Here is a 13078-nt window from a genome sequence, read left to right on the forward strand (position 1 = left end):
AGAGTTAGTGGCTTACGATAATACATATTTATGGGGCGCCTGGGTGGCTCAGTAGATTAAGCATCCGACTTTTGATCTCAGCTCAGGTCTTGATCTCAGGGTTGTGAGTTTAAGCCCTGCATGGGAGAACAACAGCACGTATTTATTATCTTACAGTTCCGGGGGTCAGAAGACCGACACAGGTCTCACTGGGCTACAGGCTAGGTGTCGGCAGGGCTGTGTTCCTTCTGGACATTCCTTCTGTATGTTCCAGGGAAGAATTCATTTCTTTGCCTCTTCCAGCTTCCAGCTTCTAAAGGCTGACACTTTGCTCCTTGGCTCACGGCCCCCTTCTTCCGTCTTGAGAGCAGGCAAGGTAACACCTCTCTGGCCCTGATTCCATCCTCCCATCTCTTTCTCTGATTCCAGCCAGGAAAGTTTCTCAAAGATTCATGTGATTAGACCAGGCCCACCTGGACCATCCAGGAGAGCCCACCCCCACCCCCCCACTCAAGGTCTCTGAGCCAGTATCCACGAACCTGGAAGGCCAACTTGTTAGCTTGCAAGCAGAGTGGAACCTCAGGTTCGTGAAACTATGACTTTGAGTTTAGAAATTGAATTCAGACATTTTAGCAAACCTATCTAAATATAACATAAACAGAGCTAAACAGGAGTCTCATTTTAGATACCCATGGCCTCTTTAACATTTCCATGTTTAGAAAGCAGATGTCCGAACTTCTCAGGCCACATGAACTAAATAAAACTATTAAATGAACTTGAAAACTATTCTCTAAGTCACTGGTTCTCAACATGTAGCATGTGCAGGACTGTCCTGGGAGCTTGTCTAATAATCACATGTCCGTTGCAGCTCCATCCACCTGAGATTGTACTCTGGCTTTGATTGCAGAAATCTGAATGTTTAACCAGTGCCCCAAATAGTCCTTGCTTTGAGATCCAGTTGTTGTTGTTTTACTACCAGTTATTTTTGTTGCTTTAGTAATTAAATTTCTCTCTACTTTATTGAAAAAGTATCTGCTTTAAATGGAATTCTAGAATCATAATAGCAATAGGTATGCTCATTATTTATTCACTAAAGAAAATGCTTTATTCAAAATGTTGAGGCCTTATAAGTGGTCAGCCATATTTAGATGTCTCATCAATGACACCAGTTATAGACCAGTGGAGGACACCACATTCAAAAGCTCCCCATGTCAGGTTGTTCTAACAGGCATTGTGTTTGTGGATACAATAACTTCAGTTCAACTTATTCTGATTGCAATAGTTTATGTTATATTTTACAATGACAGTTTGGAAAAGATCATGAATGTTCATTTTGGGATGATGGAAGCATTCGTAGACAGCATGACTGGATATAAACTAATAGACTACTTCTGACTACTGTTCTTAATGACACACACATACATTTATGCTAACACTGTACACGAACTGGGAACTCATCAAATGAGCAAGAAATCATAGGCAAGAAAATTAAGAAAGACACCAAAATTGCAAAATTTCTTGTACAAATGGAAATGATGAAGCTTTTAGTCACTTCACCTCTGCTTATTGTTTGTAAGATTACATATGGACATTCATCACTTTGACTTGACTGCTAATTTGTGTCTGTTACAGAAAACTTAAAGCTCATTAGGGAAAAAAAGTCTTTTACATTACCATTATAGCCTGTATGATGTGGAAAAAATGGTGGTTGTATTGTCAAAGCATGTCTAACTATTAAGATTACTTTGTGGGGATGTTTTGGGGAGACCGAATTCTATTAAAATAAAAAAATTTTCCCCAGGCTTTCTGTTCACCCAAGTAAATGAATCTTCTAGTTTGCTAATTTAACTATATTAAAAGTTCCAATTTTTAAAAATCATCTATTTCATAGGAAACTGCAATCCACTTATTCTCAAGCTAGAAGGCTGTTTTTTTTTTTTAATGGGTGTTCTTGTTCTGTCACTTCATTAATCAACACAAATTTTCAAAGCCATCTCTTTTTAGTTTAAGATTAAAATAGAAATCCATTTCATTTATTTTACCATGCCATTGTCCTTGCCATGTACACTTATGTGTGTCACAAGTTGGCATATTTATTTGACATCTGACAACAAATCATAAGTGGTGAAAATATTTTCATTAATTTAATAAACACTGATGAGGTCCAGGGCAACCATAAATGCATGTGAGGTTGTGGACTGCGTGACTTCAGGGGTGCCATTCACATCATATTTATAAGTGTGGTGCCCCTGGAGTTGTGCAATGAACAACCTGCACAACTAGATAAGGTGGCCTTGCATAATAGGAAATGAGGCACTGTGATAGGTGTCAGCAATGAATATAAGAATAATGACATCAAAGTAGTTTTTCTTTCAGAACTTACAGTTTAGTAAGGGAGACTGACAATTAAAGGAACCCGTGGTAAATCCCGTGACAGAGAAAGTGCAGAGCCTTCCTCTCTAGATAGCTGTCCAATTAAAATGAAAGAACAAATAAAGGTGAGCAGTTAAAGCTAGAACTTGCTCTGGGAACATTTCAAAGTATGGGATCTTAAACCAGGTTTTTTTCTTTAGCTGCTCTGTATTAACATAAAATTTAATCATAAATACTATACTTGTGTAAATGAGATAGGTGCTCTTACTAACATCCTCCCTGCTCATGGTAAAGCCATAATGATTAAATAAAACATGATTTTTCTGTTTGTTCTCTCAGGCTCCATCCTGGCTCTGCCTCCCGATCTCACTAATCCCACCTTGTGTGTCTCCAGTGTGTACATAGTCAGTTTTTATCTTGCTCGTACCCGTTGGTCCATCCCTTAATACTTCCTGCTTCTAAGAGTCTATACATTTCCCAAGTCAAACTCAATCTTCTCAGTACTCTAACTCGCTTCCAAACCCTGGGGTTGTTTTTTAAGATTTTATTTATTTGTCAGAGAGAGAGAGAGAACACAAGCAGGGGGAGCAGCAGGCAGAGGGAGAAGCAGGCTCCCCGCTGAGCAGGGAGCCAGACACAGGGCTCCATCCCAGGACCCTGGGATCATGACCTGAACAGAAGACAGACTCTTACCTGACGGAGCCACCCAGGCGTCCCCAAACCCTGGTTTTTGAACCTCAGCCCTTTAAGCCGCTGCTTACTTCCAATATGAGTGTGATTTTTTCTTAAAACCAAGTTTCTAGGTTCATTTTTTTTTTCTTATAAACGGAAGCTTCTTGAGAGCAGAAATTTTGATGTATTTTGTTCAGACATACGTTTGGTGCCTAGAATAACGCTAAGCATTTGGTGACCATTATTTGCTAAGTGATGAGGTGTATGTGGGCCAATGATTGAGGGCCTTCTGCTGGGCCAGCTGTTGATGATTTTTGTTTATGTGGGGTGCAGCTTGCTCAGGGTACCGTGGTACTGCCTGGGCTCCCAACACCGAACTTCAGTTCAGGGGCCAACCTCCCTGAAGGCGGAGTCCAGGGAGGGCCCGCAGCTCAACAGTGCCTCCCCGTGGTAATGAGTTCAACTGCAACTGACTAACTCCAGCAGTCTCAGAAACTAGAACACCAAATTCCCTTACATTTCATGATGGCACGAAGATTGCTCACGGAAATACCAACCAATGACTTAGGATCTCAATCCTCTTTTTCTTGCACAAGCAGTTACATAAGAATACATATGCTTGCGATTCCCAGTGGGGGCAGTATAGATTTTCTTCATGCTTTCGTGCCTGACTAACAAAACAGATCACAGTGCAACTCCGGTAAGATTTCTGGGGAAATGAATACATTATTTCGGGAAAGTTTTCCTCTCTCCCTGCCATTTCTACTCCACATGTAAAATGGAATTCATGGCTGGGGTGTATGAGCCCATTAATCCGGGACACTTTCTGTTTTGAACGTGAAGCCGGAATCTGACTCAAGTGCAACAACCGCACAGTGCAGTAGGAATTCCTTGGGACCTTGATCCCCAATGGAGTGGCAGGGCTTTGTACGTAACATAGCACTAATGTTACACAACCTCACAAACGAAAGGCCTTGGTCTGGCCTATAGAAAACAGAAGACCTCTTTTCATATTGACTGCCATCCTAAGCCCGTCCTGAACCCACCTCTGTCCTCACCTTCACAACTGTTGGCAACGGCGGAGCGTCTTTGACCCAGGCAACACCAGAGCCTCAGACGTGCGCCTATTTCCTTCCCTTGCTGGTCCCAGGAAATAGCACTTACCTGTTTGGGATGAGAATTTCTATGCATCACAGCTTTCTTAAAACCTAGCTGATGTTACCACAAATGTCTCTGGAATCTGGTGACTCAGGCCAATACAGTTGAGGCAAATTTGGCAGACCTGGAAACTCTCCACATAAAAGACAGTGTCACTTTCTTTTTGGTGTCTTGTGTTTGTCATAGATCACAGACAGAAAGTAATGACTACCACAGAGACATACTTGAAAGAGTGTATATTTCTGGAGGAGACCTATTGGAATATCATTCATTAACAAAATATGCCTATACCTGGCTTAATGAATGTCTCTTCCAGGGCTGTTTTAAGAGAATTCTGGGAGAGGCCTAGTTCCTAAAGGCTTACATTACCTGTGTGTATCCCTGCATTTCCTTCCAGGAAAGCACTCCTAACATATACTTCCAGATTACACTTAAAGATGAATTACCATTACATGTGGCTATTTAAGTTGACTGTTATGGCCTGAATGTTCTGTCCTCCCCAATTCATATGCTGAAGCCCTAAGCCCCCAGTGTGGCTGTATTAGGAGATGGGATCCTAAGGGAGTAATCAAAATTAACTGAGGTCATAAGGGTAAGGCCCTGATCTTAGAGGATTAGTGTCCTTAGAAGAAGGGACACCAGAAAGCTTATTCTCTTGCTCTCTCTTTCTGCATGCACATACCAAGGAGAGGCCATGTGAGGAAATAGTGAGAAGGTAGCCATCTCTAAGCCGGGCAGAGTGCTCTCATGGGAAACTGATCATGACTTGACTTTGGATTTTAGCCTCCAGAACTGTGAGAAAATTAATTCCTGTTGTTGAGGCCACCCAGTCTGCGGTATTTTGTTACGGCAGCCCAAGCAGCCTACACTGACCCAGATTGTAAATAATAGAACCTGGGACATATGTTGCCATGGAAATATATACCTTTATTTTTGTCTTCTGTTCATAACTTAGTAAAGCATGAACAACAGTTAAATACAAGCTCTAGAAACAACTTTTCACCAAAAAGCATGTATTTCAATTAAGTTCTGATCTTTGCAATTATTTTCTCCTATGTGAAATTCAGACGAAGAAGTTCACTATCAAGAAGAAAATCAGGGGCACCTGGGTGGCACAGCGGTTAAGCGTCTGCCTTCGGCTCAGGGCGTGATCCCGGGGTTCTGGGATCGAGCCCCACATCAGGCTCCTCTGCTATGAGCCTGTTTCTTCCTCTCCCACTCCCCCTGCTTGTGTTCCCTCTCTCGCTGGCTGTCTCTATCTCTGTCAAATAAATAAATAAAATCTTTAAAAAAAAAAAAGATTAAAAAAGAAGAAAATCATTGTCAAATTGGAATTCTAAGTCAACTTCAAACTGAGATTTTTATTTGAGAGGTGATAAAATTTTAAATGAGGGACAAATGTATAAAAAGGGGGATTTTGAAATGCTAATCAAGGAATTGGGGCTATCAGACATTTTAAATTTAGGATTACACAAATTAATAGTTTTTTATGTACAAACTCAGGGTGATTATTAGAGACAAGTCTCTAGTAATTAGAGATGCAGTTCGTATTCTGAAAAATCATAGACTATGAACAAAGGCCTTAGATAAAATATATTTGATGGTAACTATCAAATGAGATGGATTCTTAAGTGCTATTCTAATGATTATTTTTTAAAACCTTAGATTTTAGTGACTTATGTAGTAAGTGCCTAGTTAATGTTTATTGGATGAATGTGTAAGTCAGAAAGGATTAAAGACACTCCAAGAATGTAATTTTTAAAGCTGTTGGGAAATTCTTGAAGTATTCTTTACTTTGACAGTTCATGATGCTAACTGGAAAGTAGTTTCTCTGTTAAAATAAGGTAATTTTTGACATTAAAGGAAAGCAATATTGAAGGTCGAAGAAAGGGTGAGCTTTGATTTTTTTCAAAAGAATTTTTAAAATTGCATATTATCATCTTAATGGAAGTTTGGAGTACATATGTTGTCAATAAAAGTTTAATTAATTTTGGTACATGCTATTAGGCTATATAATGAAGAGGGAGAGAGGGGAGGAGGAAATGAGAGATGGATAGGAAGATGGATGGACAAGTTGTTCTCATTTAAGGAAGAATTATATTGGCCATTTCTACAAAGAGTACCTCCTTTTGCTAAAGCACTGTCAGGTGACCAAAGATCTATCATATTTTCTGTGACCTTAAGTGTTCTTGACTAAAATTCAGTCCCAGGTCTGTTAGCAACTCTTCTTTGGCTATAGAAATCAACTTCCTGGTGCTTCAGTGGTGTTGTAAGTAACATTAAATGCCTACGTTAGCCAGTACCTTCCCACTTTTAAAAATACAGAACTACTTTCCAGAATGTGATGGTTCAAAAAATTCAGTGCAGGGGCGCCTGGGTGGCACAGCGGTTAAGCGTCTGCCTTCGGCTCAGGGTGTGATCCCGGCGTTCTGGGATCGAGCCCCACATCAGGCTCCTCCGCTATGAGCCTGCTTCTTCCTCTCCCACTCCCCCTGCTTGTGTTCCCTCTCTGGCTGGCTGTCTCTCTGTCAAATAAATAAATAAAATCTTAAAAAAAAATTCAGTGCAGTAACTCTTTTGGTTGTATTTTTAATACTTTCTCCAGTTTTCATTTATTGTAAAGGTAGGAAATAGACCAATACTTACCTGAGAAAGTCTCAAATGATAATGTGGCAGTTACATTCTAACTCAACTTACTAGGACTGTAAGAACTTCAGTTGTTTGGGAACAGCAGAGGTAGAGAGACTTATGGAGCAATGTGCATTTTATATGTGTGTGTGTGTGTGTGTGTGTGTCCTATCGCTTTCATTTTTCATAGTGAAACTTTTCTGCAATATATATATTATTAATCATTCCTTTGCTCAGTATAGAATTAGGCAGTAGCTGCAATTAGTTCAAAGATCTGTATCAGAATTTTATGATAATGAAGGACTAGTAATAACATACTATATACTATGCATGAGTTTCACTATGTTTTTACAAATATCTACCTACTTAGTTTCATTTTATATTTGGGTCTGAGCTGGAAGAGGAGATTATTCAACTTAATTTCCATATTGGCATAGTAAATGTGTAAAATCCCACTGGCAGAGCAGTAATGAAATTTGGCATTACATTTACCTCAATTTTGAATATGAATTTAACTTCAAGATGTGGCTTTAGGTGAGCTGAAAAGAAACATAGTGACAGAAAAATGTGTTTCAAAACTCAAATAAAAAATATAACTGGTAGCCGGAATAACCGCCCTCTCAGAGACACCTACTTCCTAATTCTCTCTCCATCCGCCACCAGCCTGTAAATATGTTGATGCATGGCAAACCGGAATTAAAGTTGCAGATGCAACGAAGTTTGCCAATCAGATGATCTTAACGACGTTGTCTTGGATTGCCCAGGTGGGCCCAATGTAATCAGAGGGGTCCTTTTAAGTGTAATAGGCTGGCAGAAGAGGTCAGAGAAGGTGGGGCTATGGAAGAGGTGAAGGGGATGTACAGAAAGCATTTGAACCCCATGCTGGCTAAAACAACTACTTACTTCATAATTTCATCTCATATATAAGATTAAGTTTTGTTTGTTTTTTTTTTACTTATGTATGTCTAATCACATTCTTTCATTTGAGGTCTCATTTCTATCATTCAGCATTGTGTTTACAAGATTCTTAATTGTTGAGGCATAAAGTGGAAATCTAATTTTTATTGCTTTGTACCATTCACTGAATGTATGCCACTATTTAAGCATCATACACACACATTTTTAATTTTTATTTATTTTTTTTTTCGCTGCAAAAAGCTTTACTGTTTCCATTTGGTCCACGGCTTGGGAGATGGCCCCAGGGTGGTTTGAAAGGGGCCTAGGGGTTTCAGGGAGAGGCTCAGGGCACAAGCCCCGGCACCGGCCTGATGCCAGAAGGGCCGCTCAAAGGCTGCCGGGCTTCAGACGCCGCTAGTCGTGCGTGGGGGTGAGCCTTTCTAAGCCCGCTCGCCCCGCCGAGCTGGGGCCGGAGCTCCTGCGGACGTGAGGCAGGTGGTTGCCGTCTTCCTGATGAGTTTCACCTCCTCGTCCAGGAAGCGTTTCTCCGGGAGCCGGAGAGCCGGGGGCCTGTGCGGGCAGAACCCGGGCTGTGCGGATCCGGAGGGGCCTGGGTCAGGTTCTGCTCCAGACCCAGGGCGGCTTCCAGGGCACCCGGGGTTCTCCCCACTCACCTCGGGACGGCTTCTGCACGTCGGGCAAGAGGGCGCGGCCGCCGGGCTGGTTTTGCGTCTTCGAGAGACGCTGGGCGCCCTCGCGCTCGTCCTCAGCCAGCTCCCCGAAGAACCGTCCCACACCTTCCAGAGCCACATCGCCCCGGTGGAAATAGAAGCCCGGAGACAGGTAGGTGCGGGAGGCCGGCAGATGCACGCTGACCCGGTGGTTGACGCGGGCCTCCCCCTCGGGGCACACTGCTGACGAATGCGGGGGCTCAGGGTTGATCCGTGATAAGGAGCTAAGCTCAAATTTGGGTGTTGGCTGGTCCTGGAGGCAGAGGGTGGCCAAGAAGATGGCTCCGAAGGTTGCCACTGGAAAAAAGGGTTGGAGGGTAGTCGGAGGCTGGTAGAAGGGGCGTCCTCCAGTCAGTTCATCCAAACACCGCTGGAGCAAGAGACAGATCGTCCAGACCGCAGGGCGCACTGCCTCCGCGTTCTACTTTTGATGGGCGTTTGTGGTGTTTTCTGTTGGAGCCTGTTGCCGTGCTTCTGTGAGTCAGTGTGTATGTGTGTATGTTTTTCTTCAAATTTTTTAAGTTCCAGTTAACGTATAGTGTCATATTCATTTCAGCTGTAGGATTTAGTGATTCATTACCAAAATACAACATGAAGTGCTCAGCACAGCAAGTGTCCTCATTAATACCAATCATCCATTTAACCCATCCCCCCACCCGTGGATATGTATTTTGCTGTGGATTAGTGTCTTGTTTAACTTTTGGATATTTGTCATGTGAAAATTTCCCTTCTCCATTATTTCTCTCCTCTTATTCTGGGGCACCAGCTAAATATGAGTTAGGCCTTGTCGTTGTAGCTCTGTGCTTCCTCTGTATTTTCCATGGATTTTGTCTGTTTTTGGCTGATTTATCAGTATTTTTCTAGTAATTCTATCTTTAGTTGTGTTTATCTACTATTAAAACTATACATTGAATTTTTATTTCATTTATTATATCAACAATTCTTGCAATATCTACTTAGTTCCTTTCTAAACTTAGTCTGTCACTTTTTAGAAACCTCTTTCCCATCCATATTTTCCAGCTTGGATTTCATTTCTACTACAAATATGGAGCTCCAATTAATTTCAGTAGCTGAAATTTCTCTGGTTTGGTTCATGCTGTTTATTTTTTTTATTTTTTTATTTTTAAGATTTTATTTATTTGACAGAGATAGAGACAGCCAGCGAGAGAGGGAACACAAGCAGGGGGAGTGGGAGACGAAGAAGCAGGCTCATAGCGGAGGAGCCCAATGTGGGGCTCGATCCCAGAACACCGGGATCACGCCCTGAGCCGAAGGCAGACGCCCAACGACTGCGCCACCCAGGCGCCCCTGGTTTGTGCTGTTTATTAATTCAGATTATTCTCACTTATATTTTCTTATCTGTGTATGATCTAGACATTGATTTTTTTAAGAAGCTATTTGTCATTCTTGTCTTTAAAGATCACAATACAAAACAGGAGGTAAATTTTATCAAAATACAGCATATCTCTTCATATATCCACAAAAATAAATTTCTATGAACATTTTTTATGTGAATACATTAATTCGTTTTGGGGGAGATCAATGCTACTATAAACATCAGAGTGCATGTATCCCTTCAAATTCTTATCTTCATATTCTTTGGGCAAATACCTACTAGTACAATTCCTGGGAGGTAAGATAGTTCTATTTCTAACTTTTTGAGGAACCTCCAACCTGTTTTCCAGAGTGGCTGCACCAGTTTGTGTTCCGACCAACAGTGTAAGAGGATTCCCCTTTTTCTGCATCATCGCCAACACCTTTTGTTTCCTTCGTTGTTAATTTTAGCCATTCTGGTTGATGTGAGGTGATATATCATTGCAGTTTTGATTTGCATTTCCCTGATGATAAGTTATGATGAGCATTTTCTAATTTGTCTGTTGGCCATATGAATGTCTTTGGGAAAGTATCTATTCGTGTCTTCTGCCCATTTTTAACTGGATTATTTGTTTTTTTGGTATTGAGTTTGGTAAGTTCTTTATAGATATTGGATACTATTTATCAGATAGGTAATTTGCAAATATCTTCTCCCATTCCGTAGATTGTCTTTTAGTTTTGTTGATTGTTTCCTTCTCTGTGTAGAAGCTTTTTATCTTAATGAATTCCCAATAGTTTATTTTTGCTTTTGTTTCTTTTGCCTCCAGAGACATGTCTAGTAAGAAGTTGCTATGGCCAAAATCAACGAGATTGTTGCCTGTATTCTCCTCTAGGATTTTGATGGTTTCCTGTCTCACATTTAGGTCTTTCATCCATTTTGACTTTGTTTTTTTGTATGGTGTACGGAAGTGGTCCAGTTTCATTCTTCTGCATGTCGCTGTCCAGTTTTCCCAGCACCATTTGTTGAAGAGACTGTCTTTTTTCCACTGGATAGTCCTTCCTGCTTTGTTGAAGATAAATTGACCATATACTTGTGGGTTCATTTCTAGGTTTTCTTTTCTGTTCAATTGATCTATGTGTCTATTATTGTGCCAGTACCATACTGTCTTGATCACTATTGCTTTGTAATATGACTTGAAGTCGGGAATTGTGATGCCTCCAGCTTTACTTTTCTTTCTCAGATTTGCTTTGGCTATGTGGGGTCTTTTGTGGTTCCATACAAATTTTAGGATTGTTCTAGCTCTGTGAAAAATGCAGTTGGTATTTTGATAGGTATTGCGTTAAGTGTGTAGATTCCTTGGGATAGTATAGACATTTTAATAATATTTGCTCTTCCAGTCCATGAGCATGGAATGTCTTACTATTTCTTTGTGTCATCTTCAGTTTCTTTCATCATTATTTTATAGTTTTCAGAGTATAGATCTTTTATCTCTTTGGTTAGGTTTATTTCTAGGTATCTTACTATTTTTGGTATAATATAAATGGGATTGATTCCTTGATTTCTCTTCCTGCTGCTTCATTATTGGTGTATAGAAATGCAACAGATTTCTGTACATTGGGTTTGTATCCTGTAACTTTAATGAATTCGTGTGATAGTTCTAGCAAGTTTTTGGTGGACCCTTTTGAGTTTTCTATATAGAGTATCATGTCATCTGCAAATAGTGATACTCTGACTTCTTCCTTGCCAATTTGGATGCTTTTTATTTGTTTTTGTTGCCTGATTTCTGTGGTTTGGACTTCCAGTAATATATTGTTCAACAGTGGTGAGAGTGGACATTCCTGTCTTATTTCTGGCTGTAGAGAAAAAGCTCTCAGCTTTTCCCCATTGTGAATAACACTAGCTGTGGGTTTTTCATAGATGGACTTTATTATATTGAGGTATGTTCTCTCTGTCCCTACTTTTCGAGGGTTTTCATTATGAATGGATGTTCCACTTTATCAAATGCTTTTTCTGCATCTATTGAAAGGGTTATATGGTTCTTATCCATTATTTTATTAATGTGGTGTACCACATTAATTGATTGGCAAACAATGAACCACCCTAGCAGCCCAGGAATAAATCCCACTTAGTCATGGTCAATGATTCTTTTAATGTACTGCTGTATGTTATTGAGAAATTTTGCATCCATGTTCATCAGGGATTTTGGCCTGTAGTTCTATTTTTCACTGGAGTGTTGATCTGGGTTTGGTATCAGGGTACTGCTGGTCTCATAGAATGAATTTGGAAGGTTTCCTTCCATTTCTATTTTGTAGAAGAGTTTGAGAAGAATAGATATTAACTCACCTTTAAATATTTGGTAGAATTCTCCTGGAAAGCCATCTGGCCCTGAACTCTTGTTTTTTGGGAGATTTTTGATTGCTGATTTAATTTCTCTGTTGGCCATTGGTCTGTTCAAGTTTCCTATTTCTTCCTGTTTTAATTTTGGCAGTTTATGTGTTTGTAGGAACATCCATTTCTTCCAGGTTGTCCGATTTGTTGGCATAAAGTTTTTCATAATACTCTCTTTTATAATTTTTTTGTATTTCTGTGGTGCTGGTTATTTCTCCTTTCTCTTTTGTGATTTTCTTTACTTGGGTCCTTTCTCTTTTTGATACATCTGGCTAGGGGTTTATCAATTTTAGTAATTTTTTCGAAGAACCAGCTCTGGTCTCATTGATCTATTTTTTTTTTAAGTTTCTATATCATTTGTTTCTACTCTAATCTTTATTATTTCCCTTTATCTGCTGCTGTTAGACTTCATTTCTTGTTCTTTTTCTACCTCCTTCAGGTGTAATGTTAGGTTGTTTATTTGAGATTTTCCTTGCTTCTTGAGGTAGGCTTGTATTGCTATATACTTCCCTCTTAGGACCACTTTTGCTGCATCCCAAAGATTTTGGACCATTGTGTTTTCATTTTCATTTGTTTCCATGTTTTTTTTTTAAATTTTTTCTCTGATTTCCTGGTTGACCCCTTCATCGTTTACTCCCTTGTTTTTTTAACCTCCATGTGTTTTCAGTCTTTCCAAATTTTTTATTTCGATTGACCTCAAGTTTCATAGAGTCGTGGTCAGAAAATGTGCGTGGTTTTTTTGTACTTGTGGAGGCCTGATTGGTGACCTAGTATGTGATCTATTCTAGAGAATGCCCCATGTGAACTTGAAAGGAATGTGTATTCTGCTGCGATAGGATGAAGTGGTCTCAATATATCTGTTAAGTCCATCTGGTCCAGTGTGTCATTCAAAGCCGCTCTTCCCTTGTTGATCTTTAGCTTAGGTCATCTGTCCGTT

At 40.2% G+C, this 13078-nt stretch overlaps 1 pseudogene; it reads right to left on the reverse strand.

Annotated features, from left to right (window-relative positions):
- Positions 1 to 8121: 8121 nt before the first annotated feature.
- The window catches only part of LOC123797252 (ferritin light chain pseudogene), a 37842-nt pseudogene continuing 32885 nt past the window's right edge, over positions 8122 to 13078 (reverse strand).

The sequence above is a fragment of the Ursus americanus genome, chromosome X, assembly GCF_024610735.1.
Source record: "Ursus americanus isolate L20-20 chromosome X, mUrsAme1.1.p, whole genome shotgun sequence".
Classification (NCBI taxonomy): Eukaryota; Metazoa; Chordata; class Mammalia; order Carnivora; family Ursidae; genus Ursus; species Ursus americanus.